Source organism: Phalacrocorax aristotelis, chromosome 1 (assembly GCF_949628215.1).
Source record: "Phalacrocorax aristotelis chromosome 1, bGulAri2.1, whole genome shotgun sequence".
Lineage (NCBI taxonomy): Eukaryota > Metazoa > Chordata > Aves > Suliformes > Phalacrocoracidae > Phalacrocorax > Phalacrocorax aristotelis.
Window position 1 is genome coordinate 70,816,578 of NC_134276.1, and position 18,501 is coordinate 70,835,078.

Here is an 18,501-nt window from a genome sequence, read left to right on the forward strand (position 1 = left end):
TCTCAACTGCTTAGAAGAAAAGGGACAAAAGCCCACTGTGTTGGTCTACCTGAGGGATTCGTAGCAAGTGAATTCCTGGGATGTTCAGAGCAAACAAAGATCTGTGCTCCTCCTTACTCTGTAAATTATCTCTTTATTGCAGCGTAAACAGTCAAGTCTCTTTTTGTATGTAACCTAGGTCTCTTCCTATATGGAACGTCTCAAAACAGGGTGCCAAGCGCAGAACTCTTATTTTAGAGTAAAATGATCAAATAATAATTCTTTTATTAATAAAAGAGAATGAAAACATAGTAGTCTTTGTGTGCTGCTTTAGTGATAATGCATGACACAAGTCTGTATGAATGCAAAATGTTGAGAAACATCAGGGAACAATCCATACCTATGCCAACCATAATGGGAACAGTGTGTGGTCCACTGATTGTCTGTCACAACACACTCAGCAATTTTCACATACACCATTGACACTTTATCTCATTCTACAAAATATAGTATTATACCACAGAAGAGTCTAAGGTCTATAAGGTAGAATATATGCATGTGCTGTCATGTAATTATACACATATTCTATAAAGGCAATGTAAAATAACAGAAATCTAAAAAATATTACATATTATTCCTTAAGATCATTGTGATCTTCTTCTTTCATGTTCTTTTTCTATTTGTACTATAAAGCCCACTATTTAAAATAAAGCAAGCATGATAGTTTTACATGCAAACACATATTGGAAACACCCAATATGTTGACTCATGCAAATAAGGATTTGCCCTGTTCATCTGCCTAAGGTACAGGTGTAAAAATTGCTGGGTTTGCCATTTCAGAAGAAATGCAGCCCTTAATCTCTTGTGCTAGGGTGTACACAAGATAAGTCTGCATGAGGCTTTTATGTATTTTTTGTCCTGCATGTCACAGTCAACGTGTGTATTTTGGAGCTGTGGAACAATGCTAAAAAGTTAATGTACAACAGATTTATGAAATATATAGGGATAATAGCTACCTCCGTGTGAGTCTTTCTGTATAAATGTCCAGATAGAGAGATAGATGGATAATTTTGGCAAATTAAATGCTCTTCCCTTGCTGATAACACATCTGCCACCAAGTGTGCTGTGTGACAGACATTTGCCCTTCTCTACATCAATACCTGATAGTTAGGCAGAAAAGAGGCAACATCATATTAGCATATCTATTTCCCTCTCTTTCCTCTACAGGTGCTAAATAATTAGTACTGGTTGAATTATTCATTGCAAATAATATTCATTGTGAATTTAGCCTTTTTTTTAATTTTGCTTACAAATAATTCAAGAGGCAATCCTGAATTCTGCAAATATATTTGTTACTCATAAGTATTCAACAAATACTTGGACAGAGCTCTTTTGACCTAGAAAAACACTGGTTCATAAATCAGTTTCTTCAGACAATTATAATATATAGCTGGCCATCCAAAGTAGATGTCATGGTTTCTCTGTCCTTGTTGGTAGACTTTAAATTTTTTAAAAATGTGAAAAGTGCTAACTAGCAAATAATCCACGCCTAGAGTAAATTTTCTGGCTCATAACCTTTTATGAGAATTTTGAGATTAGCAAATAGAAAATACAGAGAAGCAAGAAATTTGTGAATATGCTAGTGAATCTATTCTTCATTTTGCACTGCCACTCTGTAATAGTTTAAGTCTAACCAAGAGCATTTGGAGAATAGGAGTTACAGTGTGACTGTCTGTATTTGTAGTAATTGAGTCCCAATCTGGAATGCAGCTGTATCAGAAACAGTAAATATAGTGATAATCTAATAGACTAGCATAGGCAAAGCTACCCGATTGCAGCTAATTGGGATAAGAATGGCCACGCACAAATGCACGTTCTCTCCAGCATTCCGGACTGTAGTTTCCTATTCAACTATTCAACAAGTTGAGAATTAAAGAGTTTCTTCATAAGCAGTATAAGTTTTCCACCAGTGTATGCATATACAGATATACATATCACCTATTATTATAAGCTAGACAGAAATCTCAGAAAATTTGAGCTGAGAGAAACTTTTGCAAAATAAAAGAAATGAAAATGTGCTTGTAAGACAACTTTAGAATAGAGGTTACTGTTAGCCCGCTTACAGGTGAGGTATCCCTAAAGCCTTTATTAAAAAGAAGTTGTTCTCTGATCCAGAGTTCCTAAGCAGATAGAAATCAAGGCCTGTATACCAAGAAAGGCCATGCACAATTTCTTCTAATCAAAAAAAATGGAAGAAGTCAATCTTAAAATCTGCCAGTCACTCAGCTCTATATTCACCCAACACAGGAGGACAAATTATAACGAAGTCTATTGCACTCCAGCTTCTTCTGTCCTTATGCATTTTTTTAAAGGCTTCACGCTCTCCCTTACATATGAAAAGAGGAAAATTCTGCTGATTTTTTTATCACTATGGATGAGGAGAAATTCTGCTCAGTTATGGACATCCTGCAGGTTAACCCCCGCCGAGTCTATTTGCTGAGTCTTGAGAAGGTTACTGGAGCAGAAATATCACCTACCCTTCCATACAGAATGACTACATGGCTTGAAAAAGTTAACATTTCAAGATTACACAATATTGAGTTCAATGTGCAACCTTCCAACTCTGTAAATCCCTCACATTTTATAAAATGGAATATAATCAAGTGGTCTAATGTCAGTCACCATCCAAAGGTAATTGCTTTTCTGGAAGAAAAAAATAATAATTTTGCAATATTCAGCACAACATTCTTTATCATTTTTGGCTAAACCAGTTTTATTTTGAGACCCTGTATATTTTAATCTGTATTAGAAACATTGCTAAATTATTTTTCTTTAAAGTAACCTCAACTTTTAGTGAGGACTTTAGTCTTTCTGCTGTTGAAGAGCATTAGGGCAACAGAAACACCACAGATCCTTTGAGCCCACAGACATTATTATTTACCAAATTGAGATATATGTTATTATCCTGAAACACAAACATGGAATTAGCCTCACACCTCTTTCCAGCTACAGAGAATATAAAAATCCCCATGCGTGACTGAATGGTTTCCCATAAACAAGTGTCTGAACATCAAAGTACGAATGTGACACTTCAGCCAACTGCCTCATGACAAAGCCAGGTTCAACACAAGACCTGACGATCCATGTAATTTCACTGACTATGACACCAGTGAGAATGCAACTGGTAAGAAGGCAGCACTTGAAAATTCTCCCTGTGAGGATCCTTTAGACAGGAGAGGAAGCTTCCCTTAGTTCACACGGGAAAAAAAGTAAAATGTGGCAATTTATTCACGTTCAGTGTTTGCTTGTGGCCACTTGTTTGTCTCAGACAGCACAAATCCTTCACTGTCACTTAAGCTGCTAGCTACTTGTTGCTATTTTGCTGAAGGTTGCTTCATCCTTGATGCGTGAACCAATGAGCCTGCATTATTGCTCATTTTTTAAGGAAGCATGTGAATAGTCAGGCTGCAGTATTGCATTGCATTTAATGTGATCTAACTTTTGCTATTGCCGGAATGGTCTGTCCTGCTCCTCTAACCATCTTCTCAGGCCGGGCATTTCTTCTATTTTCCATATGGTGATAATGAAAATAGGCTGGATCAGCCAGTCTTATTTTGGAGTTAGTTTTCTACAGATTCAGGGAATGAGAATCTAAAACAAGGGAGGCTGTGAAGATGGAGGCTGCCATTTTCAGCAGCATCTGAACTAGGTAAGAGAGAATGTGAAACTGCACCTTCAGGTTTTGGGTGCTTACTGCTGTCAGAGTAGACTACAAGACATATCAAGAGAAATACCTTTATTCTCTCCAGAAACTTGTTTCCGCAGGTCAGATTTCATAATTTCCAGCTCCCTCCTAATATAGGGATATAATTGTGCATGGCGTGACTGTGTTTTGAACAGAAATTAAAGAACCAGACGTAGGTAACTGCAGGCCTGTTGAGGGCCTCAGGCAAGACTTGGTAGAAACAGGTTTACCCCAGAAGCACACACTGGCAGCAGCATGACATAGGTTAATCAAGTTCTCATTTTGTGGCTCTCCCAGTGGCTGACACACTGCGTGCTGTCAGGCCTAAGGAACTGAACCCAAAATCCTGTGCTTCTAGTTCAAGCCATCTTGACAGCATTTCTCCTAAAGTAAGGAGCAGCAGTGCTGTCTCCAGCCGTGCTTAAGCTGTGTTAAGCTTAAGCTTAAGGACTGCCCAGCTCGTAATTGGAGCTCTTTCCTATTTATTCAGCATAGTTTTTTCTTTCCAGTTCTTTTATCTCACCAGGTCCCATCAAATGTTCACCCTCAGATGGCACATTTTGCCACTAGTCTCAGAAATGTGGAATTTTAACTTTTTTTTTTTCAAACCTCCAGAAATTTCTGCCTTAAAAGATTGTTTTACTTTTGACTAGTTAATTACTGGGCAGCTGGAGACAAGAATTATGTTTATTGCAGTGAGACACGTTTTTGAATACAATTTCTGTTGAGCTGAGGCCAGAAATTTTTTTCTTTTATCCTTCCCTTGTAATTGTTTTTCACTATGAAGCTGTGCGTAGTCTTCTTCGTATAAACACAGGCTCAGCAATATTATATTCTTCTGACCACACAATATACTGTTGTACTCAGTGCTGTCCTCTGTGAGGGGACTTGAAGGCTGATGCCCCTGCAATCATGTCATTTATACTAGTCAGAGCTCTGAGTTTAACTTATCCCAAGGCATGCCATCTGTGAAGCAGAGACAGAATTCTATGGCACAGCAGAGCAATTTACCCTCCCTATAAATTTCATGTGTATTTCTAATCTTTTATATGTATTTTTAAGTGCTTTTCCTTTTCCCTCTGAAAATGGCAATAGTAAAATATCCTCTTCATGTGAGAGATTTCATATCGTGCATTTCTCTGTGTCCCTGGGCTTTTTATCAAGTTATTTTCTTTTTTCCATATTGTCCTAATGAGCAACTCCTGTTCTTTATAAGCAAAATAAAAGAAAAAAAATGTGTTTGCTTCTACCATTAGCTTTAAATATTCACCACTGGAAATAACAATTCTATACCAAGCCTGGTGGTTGAGGCTTAATCTAAAGTGCTTTTTATTAGTACTTGTGATATTGTCTTTGCTGCTATCCTGGAACACAGGTGCCCTAAGAACTCTTAGACTTGCTGTACTTGCTTTGGCATTATCATTCACAAGCACATATATGCATTGTCTGCACTATATTAACAAGTAGCCAGTTTGTTGTAATGGAAGATCATCTAAATCCACTAAGTCCTTTAGAGCAGTTAGAATGAGCTGCCTTGCTCTTGTCATGTCAGCCTTAGACCTTTTAGCAAAAGCAAGTAACCAGATGGGAATTTCTGGTATCATGACCAGAGTGCTGGAGATTAAAATTGTTCTTTTTTTTTTTTTTTTCAGGTATATCTTACAGATGATTCCTCCTAATTTTGACAAATCTAGACTGATTTGTAACCTAGTGGTGAATGCAGCTTTGATAATTTCTTGACTGTGAAGAAAACCAATGAACAAGGTAAAGTTCTTCCTGTCTTCCAGTCCTGAGCTGGTAGCTTATTCTCTACATGGAAGAGATTTTAGTTATTTGAAGTGTGAAAGAGAATGTGACTATAATTTGCCTCTGCTTTAATAATATGTTTGTATCATATAGTCAGTTAATAACTTCATGGCTGAATTACTTCTCATTGTCCACTATACTTTAATTTTTATTTGATTATGCCTTACATGTTTTCTACCTACACGCAATATTAAAAGGAAATATCCATCAAGTATTCTATAGAATGGCCAGACCAAGGCCAAAAACTTTACAACACTACCAAAGGCCTGCTGAAAATAGATCCAGTTATTTACTTTAGAGATCTTAAAGGGAAGGTTTTCCTATTTGGACTTAGTTCATTGAATTAATGAAATTCACATATAAATTGTGAGAGTGACATATCTGTAAATCTTCCCAGATATCTAAAGTATTCAATCATTTGTATAACTGAGAAACAATGAAAAAATTAATAGAAGTGGAAACTAATAGATATTTTATTCGGGGAGACAAAGATATGTGTCTTCTATGACAGGCAATAAATGTTTACAAATGTTTACAAAAATAATCTCAGCTTGAATTACTTTTCTACTCACCTGAATAATTTGAAACATCTCCAAGATCTTGGCTGCTGCTGCTGAAAATACAAATATAGTAGATTTCTAAATATACAATGATGTGGTCTATTTACTGATATTTATTTGTGATTTCAAGTCCTTTAAAATAAACATGGAAATTATTCTTCAGTAGAAAGCAATGACTGAGTATTTTCTATTTTATACAGAACTGATAGTGACTTCATACATAGACTGCAGCAGTGCACAGTTATGCAATGGGCTTGCCAGACTCTTCCACACGTGGTATGTGGACTTTATTACACAATGAAAACATAGATGTGAAAGCCATAGCAGCAGGTCATCCTGTATTATTACACAGTATGTATTATCATATGTACAGGTAAATTTAATAAGTATCACAGGCATATAAAAAAAGCAAATGCTAGCAAAACCAGCTGCCAATACCCAAATCAGGAAAACGTCACTAACAAACTTCTTGCAATTCTTTTGTAAAAATGGTGAAATAAATATTTGATTATACGAGAAAGGGAAAATGAAGTAATATTATCAAGTGGAAAAAAAAAGGCTTTACACAGACAGGAGCTGAAAGACATCTCTTACAATAAGAGGCCAAGCAGCTCAACCTACTCAGTTATCAAAAAGGCAGATAAGAAAGAATTGAACACTGTGTATAGAAAGGCAGAAACAATATTGGGGCAAGTGAAGGGCTCTTCAGTTTAACTAATAGAGATATTAAAGGATACATTAGCGGAAAGATTATATTAGCGTCAGCCTTGAAATAAGCCTCAGTATCCTAGTGGAGAAGGTAATGAAACACTGGAATGTGTAGGCTTAGTAGGTGAGTGTAGGGTCGCCATTGCCTGGCATCTTTCAAATTAGATCCTTCAAAATGCTAGTGTTGAATAACGTTTCCACAAGAAAAGCTGCCTGGGTTTTCTGATTACATGGCTGTGTTTTTACCCGCTCACCTTTGGTACCTGTCAACAGATACCTGTGAAACTCTTTCTTCATTCCCTTCCTTTACAGAAGATCAGGAAGCTTTGCATTTTCAACAGGGAATTTTCAACTTTACATTAGGACATAAAATACAATGAAATCTCATGCTGGCAGGCACAAACAGTCATCTCCAAAAGCCTGTAAGGATGAATCAATTGACCAGATATATTCCCATGCTTAGGTGATTGGTAGACTTGGTGTAAGGAAAGAATTTGTCTACAAATGTGTATTAGCTGAATTTTCAGGGTGTTTTATTACTCTCTGCAGCACACAAGATGGAATTCCCAGGGAACTGTCTTCAGATTGTTATGGGGTTTAGGATTTTAAATATATGTTTAAATGTAAGCTGGTAGTTTCCACTGTACTTAACACAGAAACAACCCAGAACAGTTCAGGAAGGCCAGGATGTAGCCGAGCTGACCAAATGTGGGTAGATGCTTCCTTTAGAGTGAATTGAATAGCTCCCTGGACACCTTCAACCATATGGACTAAATCCACATTTTTGTGGAAACTTTTGTACTTAGCTTACATGGAGACAACAGCACTTAGCTGTCTCAAGTCTGGAGTTTATCCCCATCTTTGGTAGGAATGCACAAGCATAACGCATTTAATGATCTGACATTGCAGGGCTCTGGGTACTGGGAGAACCCTGGTATCACCTGTTCTCTTCTGGAGGCAGGAAATGGTTCAGAATTTCAGTGAAACCGAAGCTGTTGGACTCAGTGAAGGGACAGCAACAACTCTGTGAAATTCAATGGTGTGTAATACATAAGAGACAGGACTAAATGATCTCTTCTGGTTTAAGTGTTATGTTTGTTCAACCCTGAAACTCAAGTTGGTGACACTCTCTTTTTGTCAGAGGATATTGCTGCCTTGAAAAGAAAATAGAATCAAAATTCACAAAGTGTTTATTTTTACATTTGTTTATTTAGAGATGCTGGCATTATGGTCCTTCCCAGGACATGGATGGACATGTTGTTTTCCTCTCCTAGAAAAAGAAATCTCCTCTTCAGTATAAGTTTCTCTACAGGATTTATCAGCTCTGAAGCTTAGAATCAGTTTATTCTTTGAACAAGCTGTCCTAAAAGGCACGTGTTGAAAATGTGCCCCAAGAAATTAATTGCCAAAGACAACCCCAGGGAGAACAAATGCATCCAAAAGTACTTAATGATACTTATCATCTATATAAATTTTTATGTTTTCAGAGCACAGCCCAAACACCCGCAGTTAAAATTAATTATATTACCACTTGCAAAGCGGTACCATTTCATGGTGCAAAAGCTCATACAACCTGTTTTCCACGAAACTCTGAAGCATGGGATTTGCAAAGCTGTAATGGAAGTGGGTTTTTTGTTTCCCCAGGTAACACAGCTATGATCTCAAAATCAGTACATGAGTCAGCCCTCAAGTCGAGTGTTTCTGTAGAGGTTGTTAGCTTGGCTGGCACCACATCATGGCACACATGGAGAGTCTGACCAAAAGCTTCTGAACACGCACATGCACACTATTCTTGCCAGAATTGCACCTAGAGACTTGAGAGTTTCCCACTAAATACTGTGCTCTTTTCACCTGACCTACCTGCTGACTAGATATAGAAAAAGTTCAAAGATACGCCCATTTCATCAGCGCTGAATTACGTGAAAAACATGAAATAATGACAGAATGTCTTTAAAAGGAAGGAAATAGTAATGAAGTAGAAAAGAAAATGAAAAGAAGGAATAATGAGACGGGACAAAGGAATGACAAGAATGAAAGAAAAGGAAAGGGAGACCATGGTACTGTATCTCTGGATGGCTAATCAAGTGAAATTTTGTTTGATATAAAATTAGTGTGAGGTCATCTTCAGTCACAAGGTATGTAACGGAGTGCCAGGCAAGGACTGCTGACACTCTCAGCCAGTAATTTTAATAACATGTAAAATTTGACCAATACACAGTTAGGAGTCATTTGTTGTTTTTTTTTTTTTCCTAAAGATACTTGCGTTGCAAAATATCCTTACTTACAGGGGAAGAGGAGAAGCAAAGAAATCATTGAGGTCAAATGACTTTTTAGTACTAAAAGTGGAATGAAGTCTGGAGAGCTAGTAAGAGGTTTGCTGTGACTTCAGTCTCAAACATTCAAATGTTAGTCCAGGCTTCTTGGTCTCAATGAACTAAGGAGGGAATTTAAATATGAAAGCTTTATTACAGAGTTCTTGCAATACTCTCTGTCCTGGCTGAGACAAAGCTTATAAAAAAAATTCAGTTGAACATTGTTTTAAAAATGTAAACTGATAGGTCTTTTGAGGTTTGGATTTGGTCTTAGGTAAAGTTTGTGTGAATAATAACAGAAATTTTTTTCAGGTAGGTCTGTGCCTTCCCTGCCCTTTTTCTGTCAATGTGCTCCTCAATTGCTGATTTTTCTAATAAGCTTGCTCTTGGAGGTTGCTGAGCAAAAGACATACACTAACAAGGAAGATGGTGACACCATCTATATAGAAAGAGCTATCAAACACACATGTTGAATAAACAGAAAAACTATCTGCATCATTTGAGGTGATCATAGGGCTACTTGTCACAGAAGCAGGTAGAGCAGTTTCAAACAGAAGTGCGGTTTCAGAGTTACCCCTGTACTTTTTATTTCTGTAGGGGGTTCATTCAAAAAGACACACTCTGCAGGACTCAGTAGAAAAAGCTTCGATTAGGGCTGTACAGTATGTGACTAAAGGATTTGTTAACCTTAGTGCTTCAAAGCACACTTGAAAATAAGATTCAAATGGGCTCTTTCTTCTGTGGTTCTGTAGTGATAAACGAGTTCTCCATGCACCAATGCTCATGATTACTACTTCTCCAACATTGTGACTCTGGATGAACACTAGATCAGTCTAAGTAATGTCCAGCACATTTCATCCATACTAAATAATGTATGTCACGGCAGGCCTCTCCATTTTGCTTAGGAAAGAGCTGCAAGTCCAATCATAGCTTTTTCTGGGGTTATATCATCAATCTTCAGGTGCTCCACAGAACTTGTATGCTTTTTCCAGTAAAGAAAGGAAGGGAAGGGGAAACCCTATGGGTAATCAGTAGTTTTTTATTGGGTTTTCTTTGTGGGTTTTTTTTAAATGTGGATTTAATATTAAAGAATGGTTTGCTTTAAGATTCACTCATAAGCTGTGTTTTAAAACACTTATGCTTGAATTTCTGCAAGAAGCTTACTTCCTAATGATCAGTTTATGAATTAGTGGAATAATTCATGACATACCCCTAGGATCAATACCTTTAAATGTGCCTGTGGGTAACATCACTCATATGATTCATCCCAATATAGCAAGTATAACTATTCAAATACTTAAGTTATTCACGGGTGTAGCTGCTTACAAGACACTTTACTGTTCATATGAAAGTGAAATGCCCATTTTGCTACTGGACCCCACTGAATACTTTATATTTAGGGTTATTCCGATTCTCGCAACAGTGCATCATTAGCAGTGTTAGATGTAGTTATTCTCTCTCTCTTCCCCCCACTCCCCGCATCTCTCTTCTCCAAAATTTTATTCTTCCTTGAGAGTGAACACATTCCACAAAGGATACTGGGACACCTTTACATGAGCCATCACTTCCATGTCTTGTCTATAACTGATAGCTCTTAGTCCTGGTGACTTGTTTCTTGATTCAGGACTTTGTACTCTGATGGCTTCTTTTTCCTCTTCAAGAGCTGATTTGCCCTTTAAGTCTAATAATTTAGAGCCTTGCCTCTTCTGCTTGTTAATGCTGCTGTTTTATCTCTGCGTCTTGGATAGCTTAGTTTAGTCAGTCTGTCTGTCTATCTGGCTGTCTACTTATCCTATTCTGTTGTCTTCTACAGACAAAGCTTTATTCATGACTATGCACAGTTTAAGACCTAGCACAGCTCTGCCAGTAGTCTTCCCAGGAAAAGAAACTATAACTTTGTAGCAATCATATTGGCAACATCTAGGAAACATTTGCATTATTTTTATATAAATATTACATATATCTTGCATGCATCTGAATAATACAAATTTACGTCAGTTTATGTAAATGACTTCAGTCTTCCAACATTTGCAGGAATATTCAAAGGCATCTGTAAAATAGAAAACAACAAGTAATGACGGAGATAAGATAGTAATGGTTGGGCAATGAACAAGACTCTAGCTAGACTAGAACAGTTTATTTAGTTTTCCAAAAGCTACAGCCTGTAAGAAAGGGGATCAGAATTTCTAAAGCAGTAATTCAGGTGAATTAGGCTCGAGCACGCTGGATTTTTACCTGGTCTTAGTCAACACACATGAGAAAATGAGAGTAGATACAGCCAGGGAAGAAGATTGGTGTGATCAGAGCACATTTCTTCTCCATCAGGAGACAGGAGTTCAGAAGAGAGTTTGAAAACCTCTACAAAGGTATTACTAAGGTCCATAGCTCGGAACATTTTGTGGCTTTATACTTATGGGCTTGGAAACCTGAAACAAATACGTTGTGCTGGGATTTGCGTGCATGCGTGTGTGGTTTTAAGACACTATTTCAGCACTGTGGCAAATTTACATTGTCCCAGAGGAAGTTGTGATGGGTACAAAAACTGGGAGTGTCCTGCTGTAACTAACGCTGCTGCTAAACAGAAGCCTGGAAAGGAAAATAGGGACCCTAAGAGGAGACGTGTTTTTGCCAGCTTGCAGTATAAGTCACATCTCACTTTGAGACAGATCCAGAGCCTTCTGGAAGCTGTCTCAGGCATTAAAGCATTGTGTTCAGCAAACTGGAGAACTGTTGGTATTCCCCATTTTCCTCAGACCTTCACTTTGGTTCTCTGGGGTAGCACTTCATAGCAATATAATACATACACTTTCTCAGCTTCTAATATATAGTGCAATAGTTTGTCCCTCACACTAAATCAGTTATGCTAACTGAAGAATAGCAAACATGCGTGCCAACTCCTCAGCAGGCAGAAAAATCCATGTTTGGATTCAGTTTTGGTTTCAGTGATCTTAGCTCCCACCTGGTGTCTCTAATTGACAGCTTCTTTGCAGAAGACGGAGACAGCAATATGATCCTAGGCTTTAGCTTTAAATTATATTTTTAAAACCTCACAAAGTTACAGAGAAGTGATTCACTCTGAAGAGAATGCTGATAAACCCTCTCAGCAGAAATGAGGGAAAGCATCATCATAGAAATAGCACCAGTTTTAACACTGATGCAAATAGGAGGATCACGCACACGGGACTGGCATGCAGCCACCGCTGGGGCAGAGCACAGCAGGCTTGCTCCATCCTCTGCACAACCTGATTTAAAACATAGGCAAGTGAGAAATAGTGTTTTTGACTGGAAGTGTGAGAGTGTTATGCCATCAGTAGGTGCAGTGTAAACCTGTATCTTGGATTTCAACACAGGTGTTGGTGTTGGCAGGCGAAGGCTTAGGTCTCTGTTACCTTGGAAATCCCTGGCAGGACAACTTTGCTGTCGGAGCTGTAAAGCTCTGGAGCTAAGCAATGGGAGCAGGTCTAGGTCGAGCTAGATGAATCCTACATATAGTGCAGCACTGTCTTCTGTTTTTCTAGTGTACAGCTGGCTGAAGGAATCCACAAGGTACTACACCAAGCTTCATTCCCTTCAGGACTCTGAAGACTTTGTTTCTTAAGAAGATATTATCTTGCTATTGGTTTGTATTTGGTTCTTATGTAAGTCCTGACTTCAGTGAAATTTTGCCTGAATAAAAAGGAAATCACATTGGCAAAGTTATCTGAAAGGATGGCTCTGTGTGTGTGTAGGAGCAGGGGGATCCCAGGTCACTTATGGGCAGGGAGCGTGGGGCAGGCGTCTTGGGTCACACATGTGGAGATATCCTGGGATGCTTGTGGGGAACTGGAGGAATGATGTAAAAAGTACAGAAGTAGAATAGAAGCTGGAGGCTGAGCCTTAAACCAGCAGCAGTTAAGCAGGTGTCTGTTCTCCAGGATCCCACTGCTCCTACACACACACAGAGCCCTCCTTTCAGATAGTTTTTCCAGTGTAACTTCCTCTTTATTCAGACAAAAACTCACGGAAGTCAGAGCTCCAGTCACTTCTCCAGTGTTTCATCCAAGGCTAAAAACGCCTGCCTCACTGGGTGTGAATTTAGCTGCCTCAGACAGTGAATGAGCAATACTTTGGCCTGTTAATTCAGCTGTTAAGTGATTTTGGTTGGATTTGGAAGCCCAGTTTTTCTGCTTAAAAGCAACAATAAAACCCTTTCAGCTTGCTGAGATAGTCTGGGTCAAAATTTCAGGTACGCGTGGTGCAGATGAAAGGTGACAATTTGCCACCTTGCAAAAGGAAATTACTGATGAACTGTTTAATGGCAGTGTAGGCTGTTCATTATTAGGATAGCCTGAGATGCACAACAGCTGCCTAGCGCAGCTCCCACATGGGTCCATGGTACTTTTTACTTTAACAAGGAAACAAGTTAGAGCATAGAATCATGGAATCAGTTAGGTTGGAAAAGACCTTTAAGATCATCAAGCACAACCATCAATTTATCGCTGCCAAGTCCATCACTACCATGTCCCTAATTAGGCACAAAATCTACCTGTCTTTTAAATACCTCCAGGGCAGCATCTTCCAATGCCTGATAACATTTTTGATGAAGAAATTTTTCATAATATCCAATCCAAACCTCCCCTGGTGCAAGTTGAGGCCATTTCCTCTCATCCTATCATTTGTTACTTGGAAGAAGAGAACGACACCCGCCTCGCTACCACCTCCTTTCAGGTAGTTGCAGAGAGCAATAAGGTCTCCCCTCAGCCTCCTCTTCTCCAGGCTAACAACCCCAGTTCTCTCAGCCTCTTCTCATAAGACGCGTGCTCCAGACCCTTCACCAGCTTTGTTGCTCTGTTCACATACTTCAGCACCTCAATGTCCTTCTTGTACTGAAGGACCCAAAACTGAACACAGTATTTGAGGTGTGACCTCACCAGTGTCAAGTACAAGGGCATGATCACTTCCTTACCCCTGCTGGCCACGCTGTTCCTGTCACAAGCCAGGATGCTGTGGGCCTTCTTGGCCACCTGGGCACACCGCTGGCTCATGTTCAGTCGGCTGTTGACCAGCACTACCAGGTCCTTCTCTGCTGGGCAGCTTTCTAGTCACTCTTCCCCAAGCCTGTAGCACTGCACGGGGTTGTTGTGACCCAAGTGCGAGACCTGCCACTTGGTCTTGTTGAACTCCACACTGTTGTTCTCAGCCCACCGATCCATCCGGTGCAGATCCCTCTGTAGGGCCTTCCTACTCTCAAGCAAATCAACAACTTGGTGTTGTCTAAAACTGAGGGTGGACTCAATCCCCTCTTCGAGACCGGTGATAAAGGTATCAAACAGAACTGGCCCCAGTACTGAGCCCTGGGGAATACCATTTGTGACCGGCCACCAACAGCATTTAACTCCATTCACCACAACTCTTTGGGGGCAGCCATCCAGCCAGTTTTTTACCCAGCAAAGAGTACACCTGTCCAAGCCATGAGCAGCCAGTTTTTCCACGAGAATGCTGAGGGAAATGGTATCAAAGGCTTTATCAAAGTCTAGGTAGACAGCATCCACAGCCTTTCCCTCATCCACTAAGTGGGTCACCTTGTCATAGGAGATCAGATTAGTAAAGCAGGACCTGCCTTTCCTAAACCCATGCTGTCTGGGCTGGATCACTTGGTTATCCCGTACGTGCCACATGATGGCACTGAAGATGATCTGCTCCATAACCATCCCCAGCACCATGGTCAGACTGACAGGCCTGTAGGTCCCTGGATCCCCCTTCTGGCCCTTCTTGTTGATGGGCATCACGTTTATTAACCTCCAGTCAACTGGGACCTGCCCAGTTAGCCCAGACTGCTGGTAAATGATTGAAAGTTGCTTGATGAGCACTTCCACCAGTTCCTTCAGTACACTTGGGTGGATCCCATCCAGCCCCACAGATTTGTGTGTGTCTAGGTGGTGTAGCAGGTCACTAACCCTTTCCCCTTGGATTATGGGGGCTCCATTCTGCTCCCCATCCCTGTCTTCCAGCTCAGAACAGCTGGATACCCTCAGAACAGCTGGTCTTGCTATTAAAGACAGAGGCAAAGAAGACATTAAGTACCTCAGCCTTTTCCTCAGCCTTTCTCACTGTGTTCCCCCCCCATCCAATAAAAGGTGGAGATTCTCCTTAGCCCTCTTTTTGTTGCTAATATATTTATAGAAACATTTTTTATTGTCTTTTTAGGCAGGGCTTTGGCCCTTCTAATTTTCTCCCTGCATAACCTCGCTACACCTTTGTAGTCCTCCTGACTTGCCTGCTCCTTCTTCCAAAGGCCATAAACTCTTCTTTTTCCCCTGTGTTCTAGCCAAAGCTCTCTGTTCAGCCAGGCCGGTCTTCTTTCCTGCCGGCTCATCTTTCGGGACATGGGGACGGCTTGCTCTTGTGCCTTTCAGATTTCCTTCTTGAAGAATGTCCAGCCTTCCTAGGCTCCTTTGCCCCTCAGGACTGCCTCCCAAAGGACTCTGTCAAGGAGGCTCTTGAACAGGCCAATGTCTGCCCTCTGGTAGTCCAAGGTTGCAGTTCTGTTAAACCCCTTCCATACTTCTCCAAGAATCGAAAACCCTGTCCATTTGTGATCGCTATGCCCAAGACAGCCTCCAACCATCACATCACCCACAAGTCTTTCTCTGTTTGCAAACACAGGTCCAGTGGGGCACCTTCCCTGCTTGGTTCATTCACCAGCAATGGCACATCCTTACAAAAAGTCTATGTTTTATACTGATGTGCTCTTCCAACAACACACGTGCCTAGTCAATGAATCCCACTCCAAGTAGCTATCTTTTACAACATTTTTCTGTGGCAATTTTTCATTAGCCCATCTTCACCAGCAACAAGGCAGGCAGAAATTCCTCACACCTGCAGACCCCAGAAAATAGGTGCATGTTTTTCACTTCGCTAGACACATGACACCCCACGCAGGGATTTATAATAGTGATGACACATCTTACTAGAGAGGTTGACTCATGAACCAGCTCCCTTCCCATTTGTGATCACATAGCATCTCTCTGGCAACTCTAGTGATTGTGATATTAGGCAAGTATTTAGAGTTTTTAGGGTTTTTTTAGTGACACTTGTCATCTGGAACCAAGGTCAAGAGGTAAAGTCATACAGCACATTGGCCCATGATAATAACTGAAAAGTGATTTGTGTCACATGATACATCATACATGACCACAACTGGTCCACATGCCACAGTTTGAGAGTTCCGATTTAATAAAAAAAAGACAAACAGACAATAATTTTTAAAATATTTTGTTCCAAAATAGAAGACTTAAAAAAATAAAAAAACATTAGCCTCTCCCAGGATACTAGAAACATCCTAACGGGGTTGATAGATATGGTAGAAAAAGGCACACTGCACTCTTCTGTAGAGGTAACCAGAAGCCAAACAAGGTACTTTTGGCCTCTAAAATTACTCTAGTGACCAATCACTAGCAATTGCACCGCATACGCAGTTTTTCTGCTGCTTATGTCTCTATTTTACAAAGCTGGTTTTCCCCTTGAAAAGAGACCCTTTTCCACAGTCACATTCCTCAGTAGGAAGAAAAGACAGTCTGCTACCTGGGGATGTCATTACTTTGAGATAATTAATTAGGAGTGTTAGGAGATAGTTTTAAAGTTAAGATGGCCTGCAAAGAAAGAGTGTGACTTGTGTACCTGTTCTTTCCTGTGTTCACATGCTTTCAGGGATGAAGTTAGTTATAAAAACTACCAAGTGAAACATGTTCTACTTTCTCTGCCTCCATTCCCCAGAGGACCCACCAATGATTTAGAAACCTGACATAAGGAGTGTAAGAACATCCATACGGGGCCAGAGCCAAGAACCAACAAGTCCAATACCACATCTCCAGAAGTAGGCAGTATTCTTCCAGGAGGACAAATTTTTATTTCAGTTCCTGGGGTGTTAATGTGGCATTAAAGCTGGACCCTGGGCTCATTGTGGACAGATTAAGGTGCAGTTCATTGTGGTGAATGCACAGAAGCTCCTGCAAAGAATGACGGACAGGTTTTAGTATTGCAAGAGGAAGCCAGTGAGTTTGCTGGGCAACTGGAGCAGAAGTACATCACCATGTGTGTGGTTTGGTATCTGGATGCCTGGAGCATCCATTCAGAGGCCTTCTGCTCCAGGGAAGCACCAACATGAGGCCAAATCCCAGCATCTTCCAGTACTGCTGCTTCTTTGCCTGAGTTCCTGACTCTGGAACTATCAGGAAAGGATTTCCTTGGATAGAAAGGGGTGACTTGTTTGAGTAGTTGGGAGTGAAATTTAGGTCAGGAAATTTACGTGATGTTTCCAGCCTCTGATGTGGCAGAGCAATACACCCTCACTCAACCCTCAAAAGGATATAAGCAGACAATATCAGATGCAGAGGGAGGAGTGCCAGAACAGGATGAACATCACAACAGAAGTCCAAATATTCTGCTAGCATGCAGCACTCTATGGCTCAAGCATTTCCTAAGTTAAAGGTGTTATCTTTATGTTTACTAGCTTTCAATGGATTTTTCTTCCATAAATTTAGGAACTTAGGTCTAGAGAATGGAAGAAATAGCTAGAACTGAAAGTTTTCAGAAACAGAGATTATTCTCTGTTCTTGGGAAAAAAGCTTGAGTTAAATGGAAATTAACAGGAGGATGAGAAAAAGCACAAATTATTTAGAACAGTCAAATATAGAAATATGGAATTTTTAATCTAAGAATTTCAGCGCTGTGTTCAAAGGAAGCAGTTATCATTATTCCCACTGTGCAGATAGACAAAATGAAGCCCATAAATATACAGATACTGACCAGAAGCCATGTAGCTATCTGTCATGGTTCAACCCCAGCTGGCAACTTAGCCCTAGGCAGCCACTCACTCACTCCCCTGCAGTGGGGTGGGGATGGGAATTGGAAAAGTAAAAGTGAGAAAACTCATGGCTTGAGATGAAGACAGTTTAATAGGTAAAGCAAAAGCTGGGTGCACAAGCAAAGCAAAACAAGGAATCCATTCACCACTTCCTATGGGCAGGCAGGTGTTCAGCCCTCTCCAGCAAAGCAGGGCTCCATTATGCATAACAGTCACTTGGGAGGACAAATGCCATAACTCCAAATGTACCCCCCTTCCTTCTTCTTCCCCCAGCTTTATATGCTGAGCGTGATGTCATATGCTATGGAATATCCCTTTGGTCAGTTGGGGTCAGCTGTCCCAGCTGTGCCCCCTCCCAGCTCCCTGTGTACCCCAGCCCACTTGCTGGCAGGCTGGTGTAAGAAGCAGAAAAGGCCTTGGCTCTGCAAGCACTGCCCAGCAATAACAAAAATATCACTGTATTATCCACACTGTTTCCAGCACAAATCTAAAACATATCCCCATACAAGCTACTATGAAGAAAACTGACTCTACCCCAGCCAAAAC